The sequence below is a fragment of the Macaca thibetana genome, chromosome 2 (assembly GCF_024542745.1).
Source record: "Macaca thibetana thibetana isolate TM-01 chromosome 2, ASM2454274v1, whole genome shotgun sequence".
In the NCBI taxonomy this organism is placed as follows: domain Eukaryota; kingdom Metazoa; phylum Chordata; class Mammalia; order Primates; family Cercopithecidae; genus Macaca; species Macaca thibetana.
The window spans coordinates 39,297,200-39,322,721 of record NC_065579.1 but is presented as its reverse complement, the minus strand read 5'-3'; the positions used below and the strand labels follow the sequence as shown (position 1 = coordinate 39,322,721).

The 25,522-nt window shown below is 43.9% G+C and overlaps 1 protein-coding gene across 2 annotated transcripts in view; it reads left to right on the top strand.

Moving 5' to 3' along the window:
* The first annotated feature begins 6,137 nt into the window (after positions 1-6,137).
* STAG1 (stromal antigen 1) overlaps positions 6,138-25,522 on the top strand; it is a 398,006-nt gene continuing 378,621 nt past the window's right edge. For both annotated transcript variants that reach the window (XM_050779584.1, XM_050779585.1), the window contains exon 1: positions 6,138-6,449. The gene's annotated coding sequence lies outside the window, so the exon portion shown is untranslated. The remainder of the gene's footprint in view (positions 6,450-25,522) is intronic.

Below are 25,522 nucleotides of genomic sequence, written 5' to 3'. Positions count from 1 at the left end.
ATCTTAATTGCAAGAATAGAAAAGAAGAGAAAATTATTTCTGATATTTGCAAAGGTCTACCAATGTAAGAAAGAACAAATGCCTTGTGACCAATTGAAAAATGCAAAGGAATACATGATTTGGGGGAGATTGAGATGAGACAGTGACCACGATCCCTGAAACGCAGGGTTTGTGGAGGTGGTAAAAATGAAGGGTGAGGAACCTTGATCAGAAGACTTGTCTTTGCTCTAGATATCAAGCAATTGCACTTGGAACTCTGCAAAAACGGAAGGAAAAGGAAGAATGACAAATCAAATTTTACTTTTTTTTTTTTGAGATGGAGTCTCACTCTGTCTGCCAGGCTGGAGTGCAGTGGCATGATCTCGACTCACTGCAACCTCTGCCTCATGGATTTAACCGATTCTCCTGCCACCTGCCTCAGTCTCTCGAGTAGCTGGGATTACAGGTGTGCGCCACCGTGCCCAGCTAATTTTTGGGTTTTAGTAGAGATGGAGTTTCACCATGTTGGTCAGGTCTCGAACTCCTGACTTCAGGTGATCTGCCCACCTCGGCCTCCCAAAGTGCTGGGATTACAGGCCTGAGCCACTGCACCCAGCCCAAATTTTACTTTAAAAATCCTTTCTGTGCAAGAAATATCACCATTATCCTCATGCAAAAAAAGTTGATTTAATGTGTCTTACTCTAACTGGAAGGCCATAGAATAACTGAAATCTTTTGTGTGCTAAAATTATCCAGAGAGAAAAAATACATAAGTCTGGCTCAGATTTTAAAGAAACTGCAATCTACACAATCAGAAACTAATTCTTTGGGTAATAAGGCAAAGTTTTTCATGTCATTTGTTAATAAATGTTAATTATAACTAATGCATTTTCAGAAACACAATTTGGCGTATTTGCAATGAAAACAAGAAAAGCAATCTAAAGTTCCTGGTAAAACAACACTATATAAAAATCTTTTAAAATAAACTATTGCAACCCCTGTGCAATGTCTTCCCATTTCATAGGCTATAGAGTGCATTTTTTTTTTCTATTTATAACATTAAATACCTACTTTTGGACCAAGTTGGCTAAGAGATTGAGTTGAAATAAAGTTCTGATGGGCATGTGTCTGAAGTATATTCTTTTTCATACTGAGGGGTGAAGGGAAAACTTTTATATGTAATAACAAAGGGAAGTTTTCCCTCTGCTGAAGGTTTGCTGAAAAATCAACTGACGACAGTCACATTAGGCTGGGCGCAGTGGCTCACACCTGTAATCTCAGCATCTTGGGAGGCCAAGTAGGGAGAATTGCTTGAGTCCAGTAGTTTGAGACCAGCCTGGACAACATAGTGAGACCTTGTCTCTACAAAGATTTTTTTTTTTTTTTAAATTAGTGGGCATGGTGGTGTGTGCCTGTAGTCCCAGCTACTTGGGAAACTGAGGCGGATCGCTTGACCCCAGGACTTTTAGGCTTCAGTGAGCTGTGATAGTGCCACTGCACTCTAGTCTGGGTGGCAGAGTGAGATCCTGTTTCAAAAAAACCAGAAATTTTAAATTAACGTGTGTGTGTGTGTGAATAATCCAGAGTGATTACCCATTATTTAGTGTGGTAAAGAAACTTATATACCCTCTTTCATAAGGGAAGGGAGAGATGGAGAATGTAGACAATTCTTTTGAGTGACAGCAAGTCATTAGGGAGAACAAATGGACCTTGGAGGTGGGAGGCAGACATTAATGGGAAGGTGAGGTGTAGAGCTGCACAGGAACAGATTGTCTTCTTATACAGATAAAGTCCTCCAGGTAATCCCTTGGAGCTGCCCTCAGAAGAACAGATGAAAAGTCTGTCTGGTCATGGTGACTCTCAATCTCTTCTCTAGTGGTTGATATTTCCTGGTTATTTGATGAGATTACTAGGGAGGGAGTTTTACAACATTGCATTTCTTCTTTTTATTTATTATTTATTTATTTTTTTGAGACAGAGTCTTGTTCTGTCACCCAGGCTGCAGTGCAGTGGTGCAATTTTGGCTCACTGCAACTTCCGCCTCCTAGGTTCAAGCGATTCTCTTGCCTCAGCCTCTGCGGTAGCTGGGACTACAGGCACACAACACCATGCCCACGCTTGACTGATTTTTGTTTTTTTAGTAAAGACAGGGTTTCACCATGTTGGCCAGGCATGTCTCAAACTCCTGACCCCAGGTGATCCACCCGCCTTGACCTCCCCAAATGCTAGGATTATAGGCGTGAGCCACCATGCCCTGCCAACACCGCATTTCTTTTGTAAAAAAGCTTTCTTGGTCAGATAAGGAAATTCCAAAGAAACTGTACCCTTGGTGCTTCAGGAAAGAGGATCAGGGAGACAGGGAAGGGTCAGAAACAGACCTTGATTCTGAGGGCTTTCAATTTTCAAAGCATTCAGCATGCTGAAGTGCTGTATTTTGGGGAATCATTTTTCTGTGCCTCGATAATATTTTGATCATATGTATGACTTGAAGCTGTTAATAAAAGTTGCGGTGTTTGAAAATCCTTGCCAAGAGAATTGGAATCCTAAGAATTCTGTTGGCCAGGCGCAGTGGCTCAGGCCTGTAATCCCAGCACTTTGGGAAGCTGAGGCGGGCCGATCACCCGAGACTGGGAGTTCACAACCAGCCTGACCAACATGGAGAAACCCCGTCTCTACTAAAAATACAAAATTAGCCAGGTATGGTGGTGTATGCCTGTAATCCCAGCTACTCAGGAGGCTGAGGCAGAAGAATTGCTTGAACCTGGGAGGCGGAGGCTGTGGTGAGCCGAGATTGCTCCATTGCACTCCAGCCTGGGCAACAAGATCAAAACTCTGTCTGGAAAAAAAAAAAAAAGAATTTCATAAAAAGCAGCCTCTGCTTTTATATGTAATTCTGTAACAAAGTCAATGTGTTGTGGGACCTTTATTACTTTATCTTACCAGATAGGTAAAGGATGAATAAATCTGCCTTTCACTTACATTTATGATTAATCAGACAGGTCAACTAGTGCGAATAATTTGTAACGAAATAGAGAAAAAAAAATCAAGGCATGCCTTGGATGTCATTAACTATTTTAGATGATATCTTTTAAGCCATAGGAATCACAGAACGCTTTTGTGTAGGTATACAATGTTGCATTTTTAAAAGGGAAGTGAAGCAGGAGTGGGCAGTAGAGGGAAGGTGGGTCAATGGCATCTACCTCTAGACCTAGAGAGGCTGAGGTGTGAGAATCACTTGAGTTCAAGAATTAGAGGCTGCAGTGAGCTATGACTGCACCACTGCACTCCAGCCTGGGCGACAGAGCAAGACTCTGTCTCAAAACAAAAACAAAAACAAACAAAAAACAAACAAACAAACACAAATGAACACAAGGGAGGTGAATGAAGGGAGAGGTGTTCAGAAGGCTATTACAATAGTTTTGGTGTAAGGCAATGGGAGGGGAGAGGGGTCTGAATAAGGATGGCAGCAGTAGAAGAAAAAGCAAGCCATATGAATGAGGTATGATGGGACTTAGGCTTTTTTGAAAGAAAAGAATCAAATCTGGCCCTACAATTTAGAGCCTAGGGCGCTATGTAATTATTTATAAACACCAGCTCAATTATTAAGTGTGAGGGCAAAATACAATTTTAGATTTGTATAAACTTAGAAAGTTGATTACCCATGCCCTCGGACTTAAAAAAAATGCTCAAAGTTCTTAGTAAGATTAAAAACAATAAATGTAATAATGCTGATGGCATTTCTATAATATATAAATATTAGTTTAATACTCATAACAACCCTATGAGATTGGTATTGTTGTTATTTCCATTTTGCAGCTGAGGAAACTGAGACAGAAAGAGATTTGCCTAAGGTTACAAAGCTTTCCAGAGCAGTCTGGTTTCACAGTTCGTGTTCTTAATCACTATACTATGCCGAAATTACAATGTTAGGATAAATTAGGAAATTCAAATAAGAGAGATGAATTATTTTAAGTGTTTTGAGCTGCAGCTTTCTGGCAAGTAGCTGAACACGAGGAATCTCAGTTTAGGAAAAATCAAGAACAGACTAATTTTGGGAGACCTAAGCGAAGGCATGTAGTAGAGAACAGATTGAGGAAAGAGGAGGTGCTAGCAAAGAAATCAGAAGACCAGCAAACTAGGTAGGTGTAGATCCAGGGAAGTGTCTTAAAAGAAAGGGAAAAAGCGTTTCAAGTAGGGTATGGGGATTGGTGAAAATCGTAACTGTTTCTTTTGAGAAATGTGTCAATGAAAGGAAGGCTGATAGTATAGCAACCGAAGGGAGTAACATCACTGAATTTAAAAAAAAAAAAAAAATTTTTTTTTTTTTTGATACGGAGTCTCACTCTTGTCGCCCAGGCTGGAGTGCAGTGGTGTGATCTCGGCTCACTGCAACCTCCACCTCCCGGGTTCGAGAGATTCTCCTGCCTCAGCCTCCCAAGTAGCTGGCATTACAGGAGCACACCACCACGCCTGGCTAATTTTTGTATTTTTAGTAGAGACAGGGTTTCACCATGTTGGCCAGGGTGGTCTCAAACTCCTGACCTCATGTTATCTGCCCGCCTCGGCCTCACAAAGTGCTGGGATTACAGGCGTGAGCCACCGCACCCTGCCAAGACAACAGAAACTTCTGAGAAACAGAAAGGAAGAAGACAGTGGATACGAAGATACTTACGATATAAGGCGCTAGGAAAGTAGTGGTTGAAGGAGGAGGTGGGAAGGGATGGCATAGTTTCAGGCAGAGGGGGTGGCTTTGGAGAGAAGGAAAAGGGTTCTGGGTTAATTTGGTTAGACATTTTGAGATCACGAACAGGAGGTGGTCACAGATATTTTATTATGGAGGGAATGTCAAATCGGAATTGGAGTCCCATAGCTTTGAGCCCAGGAAACTAGATGAATTTATCTATTAGTATGGGCTGGGACTGGCATCTTTAATAACATGGAAAGCTTGAAACAGTCTTTGTGGAAAATAGGATAGGAAATCAGCCAGAGATTAGAAAAAAACCCAAGAAAATTATAAGGAGGAGTCCAGTCACGAATTCATATCCAATCTGGACAGTTATGACTTCCTGCAGTGAAAAGCCACACATCTTGCAAACCCTTGAGAGAGAAACCGCAAATAGGGGTAACCTATTGGAGATAGGCCCTGAAGACTATAAAGTAGTTGAGTGATTCTATACTGAGATAGAGTTGGCTATAGCGATAGAGCAGTTAGTCAGATATGGGGCTAATGATCCAGTAGAGTAAGGATTCACTTTTGTGGTAAAAAGTTGTAAGCAGGTGAAAGGTAGGGATCCATAACCATAGAGGGGCAGGTGGAGATCAGGGAAGAGGTGACGTTCAACATAAATAGTTAATTATTTCACCTTAGTGATTATTTCTCTTTTGGCATCTAGAAGGCTAAGATTCTCATGTTTATCTCAGAGCTACTGAAAGTAGTCCTAGGTTGCGGAAGGAGAAATCCAATTTCACAGCTGAGTCTATTTTCTCAGTCTAGTTATATTCTCTTCTCACAAACTAGCCAATGCTGCCGCCTTATGCAAAGCCGGCACCACGGAGAGGATGTGCTTCACAGAGGCAGGATGACGCCAATCGGCCTGGGGCGGGCAGTGTTTCGTCTAGATTAATGGCGAGGGAAGTCCCCAACAGTTCCTTTGAAACCTTTTCACCCTCGCCTGGTGAAAGCGCTTGTCAACTGTAAATCGCAAATATAATGCTAAGCTCTGAGGCCCTTGTTAAATCCAAGTGGGAGCAGAGATCTGAGCTGCCTCACCCTCGGGTTTCCGCAGGGCGTCTCGAGAGCTGTGGGTGGGGGCAGCAGGAGCCGGGCGGGGACAGAGGAAAGCGCCGGCCCTGAGACCTAGGGAGGAGCCTCGGTGAAGGAACCCGGGGTGGGTTCCTGCCTAGGTCTCCAAGAAGCTCCAAAAATGGCGGGCGGCAACTCGGAGAGCCGGACGCGCAGGCGCCACCGTGGCCGTTCTTCCGCCCGCCTCGGGCGGCCCAAGAACAGTCCACAGCGCCCTTATCCAGAAGCCTACGCCGCTCGCGATTGGCTGAACTACGCGACCGCTCCGTGTGGGGGCGGGGCCGCCACGCAGCGGCCACGTTTCCCGCCCCGCTGGTGCGCGTGCGCGCAATCCCCACAGGAAAGCGTTTGCGCGCGCCCCTGCCGCGGCCCCTAGCTCGCGCCTCAGCTCCCTCCCCTTTCCGGGCAGGCCCGTCCCGTCAGCAAGGCAGTGAGCACTGCGGCCAGCAGAGGGCGGTCCGGACCCAAGTCTGCAGCGGCGCCATTGGCGTGTGGAAAATGCCACCAGATGGCGGGTTAGGATTGCAGCTCCGTTGAAGGCGCGGCCCCCGCTCCCGAACCCCCGGCGACCACCCCGTAACAACCCCCCCACATCGGGAATAACACACCGGAGACTTTTGGGGGGAAACTAGGTCGACGGCCGGCGGCGCCCGGATGGGCAGCTGAGGTGAGTGCGGGCGGCGGCGACGGCGGCGGGGGGCGGGAAAGAGGGGGAATGCGGCGGCAGCGGCGCGGGGGCTGGAAGCGCCGATCCAAGATGGAGGCCGGGCGAGAGCGAGAGAGCGCGAGCGGGGAGCGGGCGGGCTAGGCGCGGGCCCCGTGCGGGGGAGGGAGGCCGCGCGGGCCTGTGCGGGGTGCGGCGGTCGTGGGCCGTCCGAGTGCCCGGAGAGGCGTCTGTGGGCGCGGCGGGCACCCCGGCGTCTTCGTCGCTTGCTACCTCTTCCGCGGGCACCGAAAATTTTGCCCCCGCCCGCCCGGGCACTACGGCGACAGGCGCGGAAGCCTTTGTGGCGCGCTTGGGCCCGCCGCCAAGCCCGCCCTCCGCCCCCCCCCTCGCCCGGGCTCTCGGGACTCGCCCGCGCCCAGCGGGGCCGGGCCGAGGCGGGCTGGCGCGAATGCCTTCCGCCGCCCGCCGACCTGCGTTTCTGCGGTGTTTTAGCGGCGGCGGCGTCACATGACAACGAGTTCGTCTCAGCGGAGGGGCCTGGGGGTCGCTCGGCGGGTCGGCTGGCCCAGGCTTCTTGTTGGCGGGGTGGGGCAGGGGGGTGTTGGCTGGGGGAGATGGGGTGTCCATGCTGGGCTTTCCAGCTATCTGCCCTCTCAGCCCCCGACGGGGGCCTCCTTGTGAAACGTGTCCAGGCCCAAGCACTACCCCGCTAGTTTGCCAGTCCCTTGAGAGACGAGGCCAATAAAAGTTGTTTTCCCTCCTTTCTCGAGGTGGGGGCGGGGTGGGAAACTAGAGTGCTTAGAGTTGGACCTGAGCCTCGTTTGCAGGGTCCGAACTGGGTGCTTCTTGTGTGGTATGGGTACTAAGAAATTTTCAGGTTTTAGGATTGTCACATCACCCCCATCTACCCATATTTGAAATGTTATCGATTCTCTTCACATTGCAGGGAATCGTGCTCCAGGCGTATAAGTCATGGGATGGTTTCGTGCACTTACAAAAAGCAATGCAATTTATGATTAAAAAAAAATTATTTGCTGTTAAAGTTGGTGTTAAGATGGATAGAGTTTTTTTCTCGTGGTTCTGACTAGAAAGACTATTTTGCATCTTTGCAAAAATACACGGGAAATATCTGAATTGGCACAAAGTTGTGTGATTTGTAACTTATGTGGAATTTGAATGTGACTCTACATTTTAGTTTTCCTTGTGCTTTAAGAAAATTGCACGTTCTGATGGTGGAGCACTTACGGAAATATACAGAACAGTGAAAATAAAAATAACTTGTTTATTGTAGGGTGATATAATGTACCTTGTTGTTATATTCATAATGTATGAAGAATTCAGACTAAAACATTTTAACCAAGCAGGGAAATATGGAATGGAAAGAAGCAGAAATGTTATTTCCTTGCTTTTGATGATTAAGAATACTTATAAGACAAATTGTTGCCTAAATAAAGTTGTAGAAGATCTACAGGTGTTTTGCCACGTTTTTTTCCTTTACATATTTAAAACGTACTTGGAGTAAACTAAATTAATTCAAGTGATCTACTAGTGGTCATTTTCACAAACGAACTACTTTTGAGTGGAAATTTTTCTGTATCCATTTCAGTTTCGATGTTCTGATAAAGTTAAGGAATATTTAAATAGATGGAAAATATGGAAGTTTGTTGTGTTATTAGGATTGCCTCCTTTGAAGAGACTAATAAAATGGCTAGATTTGATTCTTTCAAAGCCTTAAGGGCACCATGGTGTAGGGAAGGAGTGGGTCCTGGACCGAAGTTACTTTGAACATCCCCTGGGTTTGTGATGTTAAGGACGTTACCCCTTTGAACCTTACTTTCTTTATGTCTAAAAATGGGGAGCCGGGCCTGGTGGTGCACTCCTGTATGTAGTTCCAGCTACTCTGTAGTGAGGCAGGAGGAACCCTTAAACCCAGGAGTTTGAGGCCTGCCTGGGCAACATACAAGACCCCATCTCTTTAGAAAAAATAAAATGGGGATAGTATCTTATGGTGGTTGTGTAACAAGATGTCTGTGAAAAACACATTTAATTGCTATAACTTAAAATTTACAGAATTTTATACAGTTTTAATATTTTTTTCCTTGATTCTGATTTTATATATGTTCATAATCTCAGTGCTGTGAGAGGAAATAATGTACTCTGGGAAAGATAGATTCTTGTTTCCCCTTTTGTTGTTTTGTCCTGTATCTTTATATCCTTATTGAGGAGGGGTGTATTAGTTTTTTTGTTTTTGTTTTGGATCCATTTGAGATGGAGTCTCATTCTGTCCCCAGGCTGGAGTGCAGTGGCGCAATCTCGGCTCACTGCAACCTCCGCCTCCCAGGTTCAAGCGATTCTCCTGCCTTAGCCTCCCAAGTAGCTGGGACTATAGGTGCGTGCCACCATGCCCAGCTAATTTTTGTATTTTTAGTAGAGGGGTTTCACCATGTTGGCCAGGATGTTCTACATCTCTTCAACTCGTGATCTGCCCACCTAAGCCTCCCAAAATGCTGGGATTACAGGTGTGAGCCACTGTGCCCGGCCAGAGTTGTCTTTCAAGGTCACTACTTGTTGGCACAATTAATTTCCTTGCGATAGTATGACTGAAGTCTCCATTTTCTTGTTAGCTGTTGGCCAAGGACTGCTCTCAGTTCCTTGCCTTGTGGCCCCATAGTTCACAACATGGCTGTTAGCTTTTATCCAGGCTAACAGGAATCAGCCTCACTATTTCCTCTGTGTCTGACCTCTGACTCCCCTTTAAGGTCTCTTTTAAAAGCTCACCAGATTAGGTCAGGCCCTTTGTGGTAAACTTAACTGATTAAGGGCCTTAATTACATATGCAAACATATATTTTGTCATATAACATAACCACAGTAATGATATCCCGTTATATCTACAGGTCTCTCCCACACTCAAGGGGAGGGGATGATACAAGGGTGTGGGTTAGTGGCGGCTCTTAAGAATTTTGCCTGCCTGGGAAAATAAGTATCTTCACATTTACCTCTTCAGATTCTGGACATACAAGGAGAGGACATAGGCAGAGCAGTAACCCCGCTTGATCAGCTTACTCTTACTTATATTGCCTTTTCCTCACCTTTTTTCTTTCCCCTATTTCCTGTTACCTTAGTTTACATGCCTTCCTCTATAAAATAATTTTATTGCTTTGAGAGGAAATTAAAATAAAAATGAAAATTAAAAAAGTTATAAAGAAGGGAGGCAATGGGAGAAGGGAGTTTATATAATTATTTTTTCTTTCATTTCTGCCAGTAAGAACACTTTTTTAAAAAAAAATTTTTAAAAATTATTATTGGTCTGGTGTGGTGGCTAGTGCCTATAATCCCAGCACTTTGGGAGGTCGAGGTGGGTGGATCACCTGAGGTCAGGAGTTCGAGACCAGCTTGGCCAACATGGTGAAACCTGTCTATACTAAAAATACAAAAATTAGCTAGGCATGGTAGCACTTGCTTGTAATCCTAGCTATTCAGGAGCCAAGGCAGGAGAATTGCTTGAACCTGGGAGGCGGAGCTTACAGTGAGCTGAGATCACGCCACTGCACTCCAGCCTGGGTGACAGAGCGAGACTCCGTCTCAGGAAAAAAAAAATTATTATTTTTTGAGTGTGCCCCGACCAGAGTACAGTGGCATGATCTAGGCTCACTGCATCCTCCACCGCCTGGGTTCAAGCAATTCATGTGCCTCAGCCTCCCGAATAGCGGGACTGTAGGCATGCACTAGCATGCCTGACTAATTTTTTGTATATTTGGTAGAGACAGGGTTTCACCATGTTGGCTGGGCTGGTCTCAAACTCTTGACCTGAAACCATCTGTCCACCTTGGCCTCCCAAAGTGCTGGGATTACAGGCATGAGCCACCACGCCCAGTCAATTATTTTTATTTTTTAAAAATTATGTAATTCTTGCCATTCCTTGATGCTTTTTGTTTTACCTGTTTTTGTTATGATATTGAATCTCAGAAAAGTTAAGGAATTTATTTATTTTTTATTTTTCGAGACAGGTTTTCTCTCTGTTGCTCAGGCTGGAGTGCAGTTGTGCAGTCACAGTTGACTACAGCCTCAACCTCCCCAGGCTCAGGTGGGGCCTACAGTAGCTGAGACTATAGGCATGTGCCACTACGCCTGGCTAATTTTTGTATTTTGTGTAGAGATGAGGTTTTGCCATGTTGCCTAGGCTGTTCTGAAACTCCTGGCCTCAAGTAATCAACTCGCCTTGGCCTCCCAAGGTGTTGGGATTACAGGCGTGACCCACTGTGTGTGGCTGAAGTTAAGGAATTTAAATGCCTTGGATCACACTCAAGTGGCAGATTCACACAGTCATTGCATCAGACAGTTGCTGTGGTGTGATTGGTCTAGCAGCTTGTGAGGAGAGAATTCTTTTTTTTTTTTTTGATGAGTCTTGCTCTGTTGCCCAGGCTGGAGTGCAGTGGCGCGATCTCAGCTCATTGCAACCTCTGCCTCCCAGGTTCAAGTGATTTTCCTGCCCCAGCCTCCTGAGTAGCTGGGATTACAGGCATGCACCACCATGCCCAGCTAATATTATTTTTTTCTTGAGACAGAGTTTCACTCTTGTTGCCCCAGGCTGGAGTGCAGTGGTGCAATCTTGGCTCTCTGCAACCTCTGCCTCCCGAGTCCAAGTGATTCTCCTGCCTCAGCCTCCTGAGTAGCTGGGATTACAGGCACGCACCACCACACCTGGCTAATTTTGTGTGTTTTTAGTAGAGACAGTGTTTTTTCCATGTTCGTCAGGCTGGTCTTGAACTCCTGACCACAGGTGATGCGCCTGTCTCGGCCTCCCAAAGTGCTGGGATTATAGGCGTGAGGTACTGCGCCTGGTCGCCCGGTTAATTTTTGTATTTTTAGTAGAGATGGGGTTTCACCACCCACCTGAGGCCAGGCTAGTCTCGAACTCCTGACCTCAGGCAATCCGCCTGCCTTGGCCTTCCAAAGTGAGCCACCGCACCTGGCTGAGGAGAGAATCCTTATGAAGAGAATAGTTATTTGCAAGTCTCAGAGTAAGGGTATTATTGGTGGAACAAAAAAGGCAGCAGAAGTTTAGTCATGGCATGTGGTTTAGCAGTCCAAGAAGCAAAATATTTTCACGAAAAGGGAATTAAGACAGGTTAGCCAAGGATAATCAAGCTTTAAAGCAAGCTTATCCAACCCGTGGCCCAACACAAATTTATAAGCTTTCTTAAAACATTGTGAGGTGTTTTTTGCATTTTTTGTTTTTTGAGCTCATCAGTTATAGTTAATTTTACGGGTGACCCAAGACAGTTCTTCCAGTGTGGCCCAGGGAAGCTAAAAGATTAGACACCCTTCCTTTAAAGGATATAACTGTGAATTAAAATTACTAGGGAGATATATTTTAACACAGAAATGATATAATAGGGGCTTGGTAAATCTTTGTTTGCTGAATAAAAATATAAATCTTTAGAATTTAGGTGATTCTTGCTAGGGTTGTAGGGAAAAACTAGGAAGCAGAGAGCTAAAATGATGTTCTTGCGTAAGTCACAGAATGAGATGATTCTTGAGGTAGGAATTAGAATTGTGTCTATAGGAAATTTTCTGTTATTTTGGTGGTTAAGAGGACAGTCAGCTTCCTGGCTTTTAGTGCTGAAAGTGTCTTGTAATTCAGTTGGTTTTATAGAATCTTTTCTTTATGTAACATACTCCTTATTGCTTCCCTCAGACTTTTCTCCTCCTCTTCTAAATCAAGCTTGTCCAACCTGTGGCACATGGGCTGCATGCAGCCCAGAATGGCTTTGAATGTGGCTCAACACAAATTTCGTAAACTCTTTAAAAACATTATGAGGTTTGTTTTGTTTTTCACCTTATTAGCTATCATTAGGGTTTTTTATGTAGGGCCTACAACAATTCCTCTTCCAGTGTGGCCCAGGGAAGCCAAAAGATTGGACACCTGTGTTCTAAATCAAGGGTCCCCAACCCCTGGGCTGTGGACCCATACTGGTCTGTGGCCTGGTAGAAACGGGGCTACACAGCAGGAGGTGAGAGGCAGGTGAGCTAGCTTTACCACCGGTGCTCCATCCATCTCCTGTCAGATCAGTGGGAGCGTTAGATTGTCATGAGTGCAAACTCTACTGTGAACTGCGCATACAGGGGATGTAGGTCGCATGCTTTATCTAATGCTTGATGATCTGAGGTGGAACAGTTTTATCCTGAACCCTTCTGATTCCCCACCCCATCTGTGGAAAAATTTTTTTCCACGAACCTGGTCCCTGGTACCAAAAAGGTTGGGGATGGCTGCTCTTTTTTTGTCAGTTAGTAGTGAAGGATGTTGTAAATCTTGCCTTCTTTCCCCCCCAGTTTATTTTATTTTAGTTTTAATTTCGTGGGTCTATAGTGGGTGTATGTATTTATGGGTTATTTGAGAATGTCTTACCTTCTTTATGAAATACATTCCTTTGTGCTATGGGCCAAAATGATATACCATTTAGTTGTCCAAGAATTTCAATGGAATTTTGCTGTAAACACAATAGCAATGGCTTTTAACTTGTTTTCTAGCTTTTGCTAGCAGTTACAAAAACATTTTACATTGTGGCACAGTACAAACACACACATACACACACAATGAAAATAAAAGTTTCATGAAATAATACTTAATCTTTATGCAGCGCACTCTGATATTTTCTGATCTTTTCTATTAAGAATGCTATTAAGAACGGTGATCCATGCCTATAATCCTAGCACTTTGGGAGGCTGAGGCAGATGGATCACTTGAGGTCAGGAGTTGGAGACCAGTGTGGCCAACGTGGCGAAACCCCGTCTCTACTAAAAATACAAAAATTAGCTGGGAGTGCTGGCATGTGCCTGTAGTCCCAGCTGCTTGGGAGGCTGAGGCACAAGAATCGCTTGAACTCTGAAGGCAGAGGTTGCAGTGAGTTGAGATCGCACCACTGCACTCCAGCCTAGGCGACAGAGTGAGACTCTATCTCAAAAAAAAAAAAAAAAAAAAAAAAAAAAAGATTGTAGTTCACCTAAGCAATATCATGACTCACAGCAACTAACTCTTGGAAACATATTGAATTGTAATATCATTGGTAAAAAGGAAAGTGCAAAGTAGAGCCATGAGAAGAAACCATTTCACTTCCATCAGATTGACAAACATTAAAAAGTCTGATAATATCAAGTATTGGTGAGAATGTAGAGAAATTACATTCTCACTTTTGACAGCAGTGTAAATTGATACGATCATTTTCGGAAAGATGTTAGTGAGAGTATTTAGTAAATTCAAGATTCATGTATTTTAACCCTAGGAGTTAAACTCCTGTCTTTATATTCCTGATGAATGAAATCCTTGTATTTTTATTTTTGAGACGGAGTTTCACCCTTGTTGCCCAGGCTGGAGTGCAATAGTGCAATCTCAGCTTACCGCATCCTCCGCTTCCCTGGTTCAAGCGCTTCTCCTGCCTCAGCCTCCTGAGTAGCTGGGATTACAGGCGTGCACCACTATATCTGGCTAATTTTGTACTTTTAGTAGAGACGGGGTTTTTCTGTGTTGGTCAGGCTGGTCTTGAACTCTTGACCTCAGGTGATCTGCCCGCCTCGGCCTCCCAAAGTGCTGGGATTACAGGCGTGAGCCACCACGGCCAGCCAAAGTCCTTGTGTTTTTGTACCAGGATGTGTGAACAGGATGTTCATAGTAGCCTTATTTGCAGTAGCCAAAATTCAGAAATAAACTGAATGTCTTTAGTGGTAGAATGGTTAAATTAATGATGGTTTTCAAAAGTTAAAATAATTTTGGTTACTGGGATAAGCCAACTTGGTCATAGTGTATTGTGTATCCCTTTTGTATTTACTATTATTTTGACAGGAGCTTTGGCCTATTTCTTCATTAGGCATATTGCTTTGTAGTTTTATTGTAATGTCTTTGTCAGGTTTTGGTATTAGGGTTATGATAGTTTCATAAAAAAGGTTGGGAAGTGTTCCCTCTATTTACTGAAATAGTTTGTGTAATGGTGTTCTTATTCCTGGAATTTTAGAATGTACCAGTGATACCATTTGGACTTGGAATTTTCTTTTTGGGATGGTTTTGATAACAATCAAATTTAGTTTCTATACTAGATATTGGACTATTCAAATTTTCTGTTTCATCTTGTGTCAGTTTTGGTCTGTTTCATCTTGTGTCAGTTTAGGAAAATTTGTTCATTTTACTTAATTGATTGGCAGGAGTTTATAAGATTTCCTTGCTATCCTTCTAATATCTATAGGATCTGTAGTGATAGCTCTTCTTTAATACTGGTATTGTTAATATATCTTTTTTTTGGCGAGGGAGTTTCATTCTTGTTGCCCAGGCTGGAGTGCGGTGGTGCAATCTTAGCTCACTGTAACCTCCGCCTCCTGGGTTCAACCGATTCTCCTGCCTCAGCCTCCCAAGTAGCTGGGATTACAGGTGCTCTCCACTATGCCTGACTAATTTTTTGTATTTTTAGTAGAGACAGGGTTTCACTATGTTGGCCAGACTGGTTTTGAACTTCTGTCCTCAAGCAGTTCACCTGTCTCGGCCTCCCAAAGTGCTAGGATTACAGGCGTGAGCCACTGTGTCAGGCCAGTATGTTCTTTTTATTTTGACCAGTTTAGTGATTTATTGGTTATCTTTTCAAATAACCAACTTCGATAATTGTCAGTATTTGTCTTTAGTATCTCATTGGTTTCTGTTCTTTAAAATTTTCTTCTGTTTTGCTTTCTTTCTTAAAAGTGAAACTTTAGGTTATAGATTTTAGGCACTTTGTTTTCTAATAAAAGCATTTAAAGCTATATATTTTTCTCTAAGCACTGCTGCATCACTCAGACTTCGATGTGTTATATGTTTATAATGTATTTTGACATTGTTTTTAATTTGTGATATCTTTTACCCATGGATTACTTAAAAGTGTGTTGTTTAATTTTCTCTTTTTTTTTTTGAGATGGAGTCTCCCTCTGTCATCCAGGCTGGAGTGCAGTGGCGCAATCTCCGCTCACTGCAACCTCCACCTCCTAGGTTTAGGTGATTCTCCTGTCTCAGTCTCCATAGTAGCTGGGATTACAGGCACGCACCACCACGCCCAGCTAATTTTCGTATTTTTTTAGTAGAGACGGGGTTTTGCCATGTTAGCCAGGCTAGTCTCAAACTCCTGACCTCAAGGATCCGCCTGCCTCAGCCTCCCAACGTGCTTGGATTATAGGCATGAGCCACCGTGCCCGGTCTTGTTGTTTAATTTTCAGTAGTTGGGATTATTCTAGATATCTTATTAATGATTTCTAAGCTAGTGTCATTTTGAGGTCATAGTCTTGATGATTTTAATCCTTTAAAATTTATTGAAACTTATTTTATGGGCCAGCATGTGGTCCATCTTGGTTAATGTATCTTTCATACTTGAAAGTATGTTTTGCAGTTGTTGGATATAGTATTCTGTAACTATCAATTAGATTAAGATGTTTTAATAGCACTTTTCAAATAATCTATGTCTTTATTTATTTTTTGTCTCATTCTGTCAACTGCTGAGAAGAAAGTTAAAATATCCAACTATGACTGTGGAATTATCTGTTTCTCCCTTAGTTCTGTCAAGTTTTGCTCACTCATTTTGAAGCTCTGTTGTAAGACATGCACAACTTGTAATTATTATGTCGTTTTGACAAATTGACCTTTTTATTATTATGAAATGTCTTTCTGTCTCTGTTAATAATCTTTTTCTTGAACTCTGCTTTATCTGGTGTTAATATAGCCACTCCAGCCGTCTTGAGCTTACTATTTGCATAATATATCTTTTTCTACCTATTTACCCAAAACTCTTCATTATATTTAAAGTGCTTTTGATGATAGTATATAGTTGAATATTGCTTTTTAAAAAATTCCTGGCCAGGCACAGTAACTCATGCCTGTAATCCCAGCACTTTGGGAGGCCGAGGCAAGGTGGATCATCTGAGGTCAGGAGTTCGAGACCAGCGTGACCAACATGGAGAAACCCCCATCTCTACTAAAAATACAAAATTAGCCGGGCATGGTGGCGGGCACCTGTAATCCCAGCTACTTGGGCGACTGAGGCAGGAGAATTGCTTGAACCCAGGAGGCGGAGGTTGTGGTGAGCTGAGATCGCGCCATTGCACTCCAACCTGGGCAACAGGAGCAAAACTCTGTCTTAAAAAAAAAAAAATTCCTTCCAACAACATGGAAGGTGGAATCTTTCAGTTGTAATAAACATTGATTATATGCCAATGTTTGTCAAGAACTATGAAGAGTTTGAAGTTTTACCGTATTTATAGGCTGACCAGTTAACTTGGCATAGTTTAATGGCTTATGGTAGAAGCCATCGAAATGGCTTGGTCAGAGATGAAGAATGATGCACTGTATCAGTAGCCAGACAGCATTTGCGTCAGATTTCTGAGCTTCAGTTTGTGTAGGGCATTGGGAAGAGGTCCAGGTGATGCCTGCACAAGTAGTGGAATCCCAAGCTTAGAGAAACTCAGATCTTTTATAATGGGTCATAAATACGCTTTTTGCTCTGGGACATGTCTCTCTTCCAGGATTCTTCACTATATAACTATCCTGAAAAGATTGGAACAAAGGCTTTCAGTGCTTCTCTTCTCAAGACAGGCAGAAAATCAAGAGACCCCATGGAGAATTGTCTTCCAAAACTGCCTAGTGAATTTTCTCCAGTTTTCCTTTTGTTATTTCTTTAAATTTTTCTTTTGTTTCTTATATGGCTACAACTTAGCTTTCCAGCTCTATTTCTTCATTGTACTTCTCTATGGTTTTTATGTTATCACCAAATTAGATTACATACTTGTATCCTGTCTTTCCCCAGGTCTTTGTTCTGGTGAATAGATGTGTGTGTAAGAAAACACTTGGCCGGGCATGGTGACTCCTGCCTGTAATCCTGGCCCTTTGGGAGGCTGGGGCGGGTGATCACTTGAGTTCTGGAGTTTCAGACAAGCCTGTGCAACATAGTGAAACCCCGTGTCTACAAAAAATAAGCTAGCTGTGGTAGTGCACACCTGTAGTCCCAGCTACTTGGGGGACTGAGGCAGAGGATAGTTTGAGCCCAGGAGGTTGAGGTTTCAGTGAGCTGTGATCACGACACTGCACTCCAGCCTGTGAGACTCTGTCCCAATAAAAGAACAAAAGAAAACACTCATTGAGCATTTACTATATGCCAATAAACATTTTACAATAACCTGTGGGGTAGTTATTGTTATGTTGGTACTATCTCCCTTTTACTGGTGAGGAACTGAGGCTTGGATTAAATTTCCCAAGTTTGTAATTAGGGAGGGACACATTATGGAGAAGCTTTTGTAGTAGTCTATTTCTTGACCTTAGTAGTAATTACATGGAGTGTTTGCGTTAAAATTCTCTCTTTTTTTTTTTTTTGAGATGGAATCTTGCTTTGTCGCCCAGGCTGGAGTGCGGTGGTGCGATCTCAGCTCACTGAAACCTCCGCCTCAAGCGATTCTTATGCTTCAGCCTCCCGAGTAGCTGGGATTACAGGTGCCTGCCACCATGCTTTAAAATTCTTTAAACTGTTATTTAGAATTTTACATAATGTACTGTATAATTGATATAGTTCACAAAGAAAAGAAAAAACAAACACAGAATAAGATGTGGAATCTGTGTGAAATCTTTACTGATAACTTCAGCCAATCTTTATCCTCTGTGTCTGTCCCGTTTGCATTTATTGTTGGCATCATAATGTTTAGTAAGTGGCTGTGTTCATAAGGCACAGTGTCCTGTGTAATGTGTGTGTGTGTGTGTGTGTGTGTGTGTGTGTGTGTGTGTGTGTATAATTATTATTATTTTTTTGAGTTGAAGTCTAGCTCTTGTTGCCCAGGATGGAGTGCAGTGACGTGATCTTGGCTCACTGTAACCTCTGCCTCCCAGGTTCAAGTGATTCTCCTGCCTCAACCTCTCGAGTAGCTGGGACTACAGGTTCCTGCCACCACATCTGGCTAATTTTTTAAAAAAATATTTTTAGTAGAGACAGGGTTTCACTATGTTGGCCAGACTGGTCTCAAACTCCTGACCTCAGGCGATCCGCCCGCCTTGGCCTCCCAAAAGTGCTGGGATTATGGGTGTCAGCTGCCGCGCCTGGCCTTTTTTTTTTTTCTTTTTCTTTTCTGTCAGGGTCTTTTTGTTGCCCCAGGCTGGAGTGCTGTGGCATGATCATGGCTCACTGCAGCCTCAACCTCTCACCTCAACTTCCTAGCTAGCTGGGAGTACCTGGAACCACAGGTGTGTGCCACGAGGTGCAGCTAATTAAAATAATTTTTTTTTTTGTAGCGATAGGGTCTCACCGTGTTGCTGAGATTGGTCTTGAACTCCTGGGCTCAAGCAGTCCCCCCCACCTTGGCTTCCCAAAACGCTGGGCTTATTGTTGTGAGCCACCGAGCCTCACTCAGTGTGTAATGTTTTAAACTAATTTTCCAAGGCCAAACAGCTAGTAAATGATAGTGCCAGAATTTGAACTTAGGTTGTTTCAGAACCCACTCTCTAAATCTCTTAAAAGGCCATTTTTCTGTCAGCCTCATTTCTGCATGTTGAAATACTTCGTATTTTGAAGTGTATTTTAGGAAGATTTGATTTTCTTCCCTATTCTATTATGTAATAACTGTCTTGCGTAGGACGTTTATTTTCTGGAGTCCTCAATTTTCTCTCTTTTTTTTTTTTTTTTGGAGATGGAGTCTCGCTCTGTCGCCCAGGCCGGAGTGCAGTGGCGCGATCTCGGCTCACTGCAAGCTCCGCCTCCCAGGTTCCCGCCATTCTCCTGCCTCAGCTTCCCGAGTAGCTGGGACTACAGGCGCCTGCCACCTCGCCCAGCTAATTTTTTTGAATATTTTTTAGTAGAGACGGGGTTTCACCGTGTTAGCCAGGATGGTCTTGATCTCCTGACCTCGTAATCCGCCCGTCTCGGCCTCCCAAAGCACTGGGATTACAGGCTTGAGCCACCGTGCCCGGCAATTTTCTCATTTTTAAGATGGGAATACAGTTTAGAGTCTTTTTATTTTTAGAAAAATCTACTTATTTTTAAATGGACAAATATGTTTATGGTGAATAACATTTTGATACATGTGTACATTATGGAATGGCTAAATCACGCTAATTAATATATACTTTTCTTCACATATTTATTTGGTGTGGTGAAGACACTTAAAATCTATTCTCTTAGCATTTTCAAGTATCCAGTATACATTGTTATTAACTATAGCCACCATGCTGTGCAATAGATCTCTTGAACTTATTCCTCCCGTCTAATGAAAATTTGTATCCTTTTTTTGGAGGGGAAGAGGAAAGCAGGGTCTTGCTCTGTTGCCTAGGCTGGATGGCAGTGGTGCGATCTCGGCTCACTGCAGCCTCCCCCTCCCGGATTCAAGTGATTCTCATGCCTCAACCTCCTAAGTAGCTGGGACCTCAGGCGTGTGCCACCGTGCCCACCTAGTTATTATTTTTGATATGGAGTCTTGCTCTGTCTCCCAGGCTGGAAGGCAGTGGTGTGATTTCAGCTCACTGTAGCCTCTGCCTCCGGAGTTCAAGTGGTTCTCCTGCGTCAACCTCCTAAGTAGCTGGAATTACAGATGAGTGCCACCATGCCCTGCTAATTTTTGTATTTTTAGTAGAGATGGAGTTTCACCATGTTGGCCAGGCTGGTCTCGAACTCCCGACCTCAGGTGATCTGCCCGCCTTGGTCTCCCAGAGTGCTGGGATTACAGGACTGATCCACTGGGCCTTGTGAAAATTTGTATCCGTTTGATCAATGTCTTCTTTTTTTTTTTTTTTGAGACGGAGTCTCGCTGTGTCTCCCAGGCTGGAGTGCAGTGGCGTGATCTCGGCTCACTGCAAGCTCCGCCTCCCGGGTTCACGCCATTCTCCCGCCTCAGCCTCCCAAGTAGCTGAGACTACAGGCGCCCGCCACCACGCCCGGCTAGTTTTTTTTGTATTTTTAGTAGAGACGGGGTTTCACCATGTTAGCCAGGATAGTCTCGATCTACCTCGTGATCCACCCGCCTCGGCCTCCCAAAGTGCTGGGATTACAGGCTTGAGCCACCACGCCCGGCCGATCAATGTCTTCTTAATCCCCATCTCTACTCTTATTCCTGGTAACCACCATTCATTCTTCTCTGTGCTTCTATGAATTCAGCGTTATCTTATGTTATGTTATGTTATGTTATGTTATGTTATGTTATTATTTTGAGACGGAGTCTCACTCTGTCACTTAGGCTGGAGTGCAGTGGCGCAATCTCAGCTCACTGCACCCTCCGCCTCCTGGGTTCAAGCGATTCTCCTGCTTCAGCCTCCTGAGTAGCTGGGATTACCGGTATACACCACCACGCCCGGCTAATTTTTGTATTTTTAGTAGAGATGGGGTTTCACCATGTTAGTCAGGCTGGTCTTGAACCCCTGATCTTGAGATCCGCCTGCCTTGGCCTCCCAAAGTGCTGGGATTACAGGCGTGAGCCACTGTGCCTGGCCTTATTTTTTAAAGTGCTTGTTTATTGTCTGTTTCTTGCCTCTGGAATGTTAGCTCTGTGGTGAGAGATCTTATCCGCTTCCTTTATATTACTGTCTAGAGTAGATTCTGACACTGTAGGGGCTAACACATATTTGTTGAATATAGTAAGCGGTATCATTAACTGAAAGCCAGGAAGCAAGAGGTAGCGTGGTGAAAAAGGCAGACTAGTAGAAGTTGAAAACGTGAACATAAAATGCAGAGGCAAGGCCTGGCACGATGGCTCATGCCTGTAATCCCACCACTTCGGGAGGCCGAGGCAGGAGGAGCACATGAAGTCAGGAGTTTGAGACAAGTCTGGCCAACATGGTGAAACCCTTGTCTCTACTAAAAATGCAAAAGTTGGCCTGGCGCAATGGCTCACGCCTGGAATCCCAGCACTTTGGGAGGCTGAGGCGGGTGGATCACGAGGTCAGGAGTTCGAGACCAGCCTTGCCAACATAGTGAAACCCCGTCTCTACTAAGAATACAAAAAATCAGCTGGATGTGGTGGCAGGCACCTGTAATTCCAGCTACTCAGGAGGCTGAGTCAGGGGAATCACTTTAACCTGGGAGGTGGAAGTTGCAGGTAGCAGAAATGGCATGATTGCACTCCAGCCTGGTTGACAAAAGTGAAACTCTGTCTCAAAATAAAAAATAAAAAAATGCAAAAATTAGCCGAATGTGGTGGCGTATGCCTGTAATCCCAGCTACTTTTGGTGGCTTTGGCACGAGAATCGCTTGAACCCAGGAGGCAGAGGTTCCATTGAGCTGAGATCACGCCAATGCACTCTAGCCTGGGCGACAAAGTGAGACCCTATCTCAAAAAAGGAAAAAAAAAAATGCAGAGGCAAGGCTGGGCACAGTGGCTCATGCATGCAATCCCAGCATTTCTGGAGGCCAAGGTAGGAGAATTGCTTAGACTCATGAGTTTGAGACCAGCCTGGGTGTCATAGCAAGCACAAGACCGTGTCTCTACAGAAAATGTGAAAATTTGCTGGGCATGATGGTGGCCACCTGTAGAACTAGCTACTCAGGAGGCTGAGGTGGGAGGATGACTTGAGCTCGGGAGGTCAAGATTGCAAGGTTGTAGTTAGCCGAGGTCCCACTACTGCACTGCAGCCTGGGCAACAAGAGCGGAAGTCCATCTCAAAAAAAAAAAAAAAAAAAAAAAAAAAAAGGGAGTGGGGAGGGAGAGAGAGGGTTGGAAGGAAGGAAGAAGGGAAGTTGGCTGCCCTAGCATGGAAACTGGAATTGGAGAATGTAATAATAATTGAGGAGAGTTTGGTTACTAGGTTAGTGTCAAGAGTTCTGACCAGAAACTCTGCAGGCCTGGTGGAGAGGACGAGTTCAGCGTTTTTAGATTCCACATGTAAGTGAGATCATGAGGTATTTGCCTGACTTATTTCACTTAACATAATGTCCAGGTTTTTCCATATTGTCAGGAATAGCAGGATATGCTTCAGTTAAGATTCAGCAAATTTTTTTTTTTTTTTTTTTTGAGACGGAGTCTCACTCGTTGCCCAGGCTGGAGTGCAGTGGCGTGAGCTCGGCTCACTGCAAGCTCCGCCTCCCGGGTTCACACCATTCTCCTGCCTCAGCTTCCTGAGTAGCTGGGACTATAGGCTCCCACCACCACGCCCAGCTAATTTTTTGTATTTTTAGCAGAGACAGGGTTTCACCATGTTAGCCAGGATGGTCTTGATCTCCTGACCTCGAGATCTGCCCGCTTCGGCCTCTCGAAGTGCTGGGATTACAGGCGTGAGCCACTGCGCCTGGCCTGGATTCAGCAAATATTTTATGAGTACTTATTCCATGTGTGGTAGTGGGTATACAAAATTGATAAATATGTAGGTTTTTCTCTTAAAAAGCTTCTATTCTATTGAGAGAGATTAAAAACAAACAAAACCCCCAAAACAACAAAACAAACCAACAGGATTAATGAAATGTGGATGGGGGGAGGTGGGAAGCATAAAAAATACAAAGTAAAAGGAGATGCCCTTCTCCCTGTCAGTGTGCCGCCTCCTGCCTCGCATAACATTAGATCCTTTTTATGTGTCAGGAAATAACAAACATAGGTCAGAAGAGTTTTTCAGGAGAGTCCCTTTATTTTCTAACCAAGATAACATGAATAGTTAAATATTACCTCTACTGTTTTTTGGCTCTCTGGCAAGATTTCTCTTCATAATTGGTAAATTGGTTTAAAGGTCCAGGTGGTAGTTTGAAACATTACTATCTGCCTCCTCAGTCTTAGGCAGAAAAGAAATGTTTTATACATAGTCAAGCATGAGGATGACATGGTTCTCTCCTTTGAGGTACCTGCCTGTCTCTTTTATCATGAAGCTTGGTTGGCCTTGATTATATCAGGTTACAATTTTTCCTGTCTTATTTGGGGCACTGAGAGGTAGTCAGTCCCTATTCTTTAGTAGAGACAGTACAAACTAGCAAGTGTGCAGAAATTCTTTTTTTGTTTGTTTTTTTTTTTTTTTGAGTCTCGCACCGTCGTCCAGGCTGGAGTGCAGTGGCACGATCTCAGCTCACTGCAAGCTCCGCCTCCTGGGTTCATGCCATTCTCCTGCCTCCGCCTCTCAAGTAGCTGGGAGTACAGTTGCCTGCCACAACGCCCAACTAATTTTTTGTATTTTTATTAGAGACGGGGTTTCACCATGTTAGCCAGGATGGTCTTGATCTCCTGACCTCATGATTCGTCCGCCTTGGCCTCCCAAAGTGCTGGGATTACAGGTGTGAGCCACTGCGCCTGGCCTGCAAGTGTGCAGAAATTCTTATAGTGCAAGGTATAAAAGTTGAAGAACATTTTAGGCTGTGTTCTATTTTATTCTTATAGCCTAAATTAACTTTTGGGAAACCAATGCCTTAATTTATGCCATGTGCTGCTGGTTACAGTTAAAAATCTCATGTGTTCACAGATGAAGGAAGCACTGTCACATGACAGATGGCTAAGAAAGCTATTGTCCATTGTCTGGGAGAGTTCCTGGTGCCGGAATCACACTGTGTCAAATTCTGATTGCATGTTTCCGTCTATGTTAACTTCTTTAACCTTTCTAAGTCTCAGTTTTCTCATCTGTAAAATGGGAATAATAATAAAAGTATTCCACTGTTGTGGGTTGCTGTAGGTGTTAAAAAGTTAGCCTTTGGCCAGGCGCGGTAGCTCATGCCTGTAATCCCAGCACTTTGGGACACTGAGGTGGGTGGATCATTTGAGCTCAGAAGTTTGAGACCAGCCTGGGCAACATAGCGAAACCCTGTCTCTACAAAAAAAATACAAAAATTAGCCGGGCATGGTAGCTGTCATCTGTAGTCCCAGCTACTCTGGAGGCTGAGGTGGGAGGATTGCCTGAGCCCAGGAGGCAGAGGTTGCAGTGAGCTGAGATCATGCCATTGCACTCCAGCCTGGGTGACAGAGTGAGACTGTCTCAAAAAAAAAAAAAAAAAAAGGTTTTAACCACTAGACTATATTGTGTTGTGCATAGATCCAAAGATCATTAATCTTAAAAGATGAATAACATCATAATCTAGGTAAATGGTGAGGTTACTTTCTGTAAGCAAAGAATTTTAGTTAATTGGTTCTCAACAGCAGGTAGGGCTAGCAATTGGTTAAAACTTTTTTAATGAGGCCGAGCAGTGGCTCACGCCTGTAATCCCAGCAGTTTGTGAGGCCGAGGTGGGTGGATCATGAGGTCAGGAGTTTGAGACCAGCCTGGCCAAGATGAGGAAACCCCGTCTCTACTAAAAATACAAAGATTAGCTGGGTGCGGTGGTGGGCACCTGTAATCCCAGCTACCCAAGAGGCTGAGGCAGGCAAATCGCTTGAACCTGGGAGGTGGAGGTTGCAGTGAGCGGAGATTGCGCCGCTGCACTCTAGCCTGGGTGACAGAGCAAGACTCTGTCTCAAAAACAAAAAATTCATTAATGAGAATGGTCAGATGATAAGGTACTCTGGTTAATTGAGAGATGAAGGTTATCACCTGTGTGTTCTGCTTATTAGTAAACACATTTCAAAAATTAGGCTCTTTTTCTTTCTTTAGAAAAGTGCTGCATCCTGGAAAGACATTGTAATGCTTTTTTGGTAGTTGATAAATTTTGATGGCTTTATCAGGATTATTTATGAATCTTAGCTTTTTCTCTATACTTCTGCACCCAGAAGGGTAGGCATGAAACCAAGAGCAAAGTTGGAAAGTTACTTCTAGACAAAATAAGATGATGGCTTACTAGTTTTTTCTCCAATTGGAATGCAGACAACACAATTGTGACTAAGAGGTGTTATTTATTTTTTAGTTGTGGATATTTAAGATTTTATTTTATAGATACAAAGGCAGGGGTGTAGAAGAACAAAAACTAGTGTAGGGCCAGAGGTCTGAGTTTTAATTATAACTCTACCACTAACTGGCTGTGTGTCTTTGATTATTTCTCTGGGCCTCAGTTTCTTCATCTCTAATATTAGTGTCTTTGGCCAGATAGCTGGTTTCCAAGATTTCCTGTAATTTTTTCAGTCCCTATTGAAATAATCATGAAGTTAAGTCTTCATCAGGTAATGCAGTTTTTGATTTGAAAGTCATTAGTTGGCCGG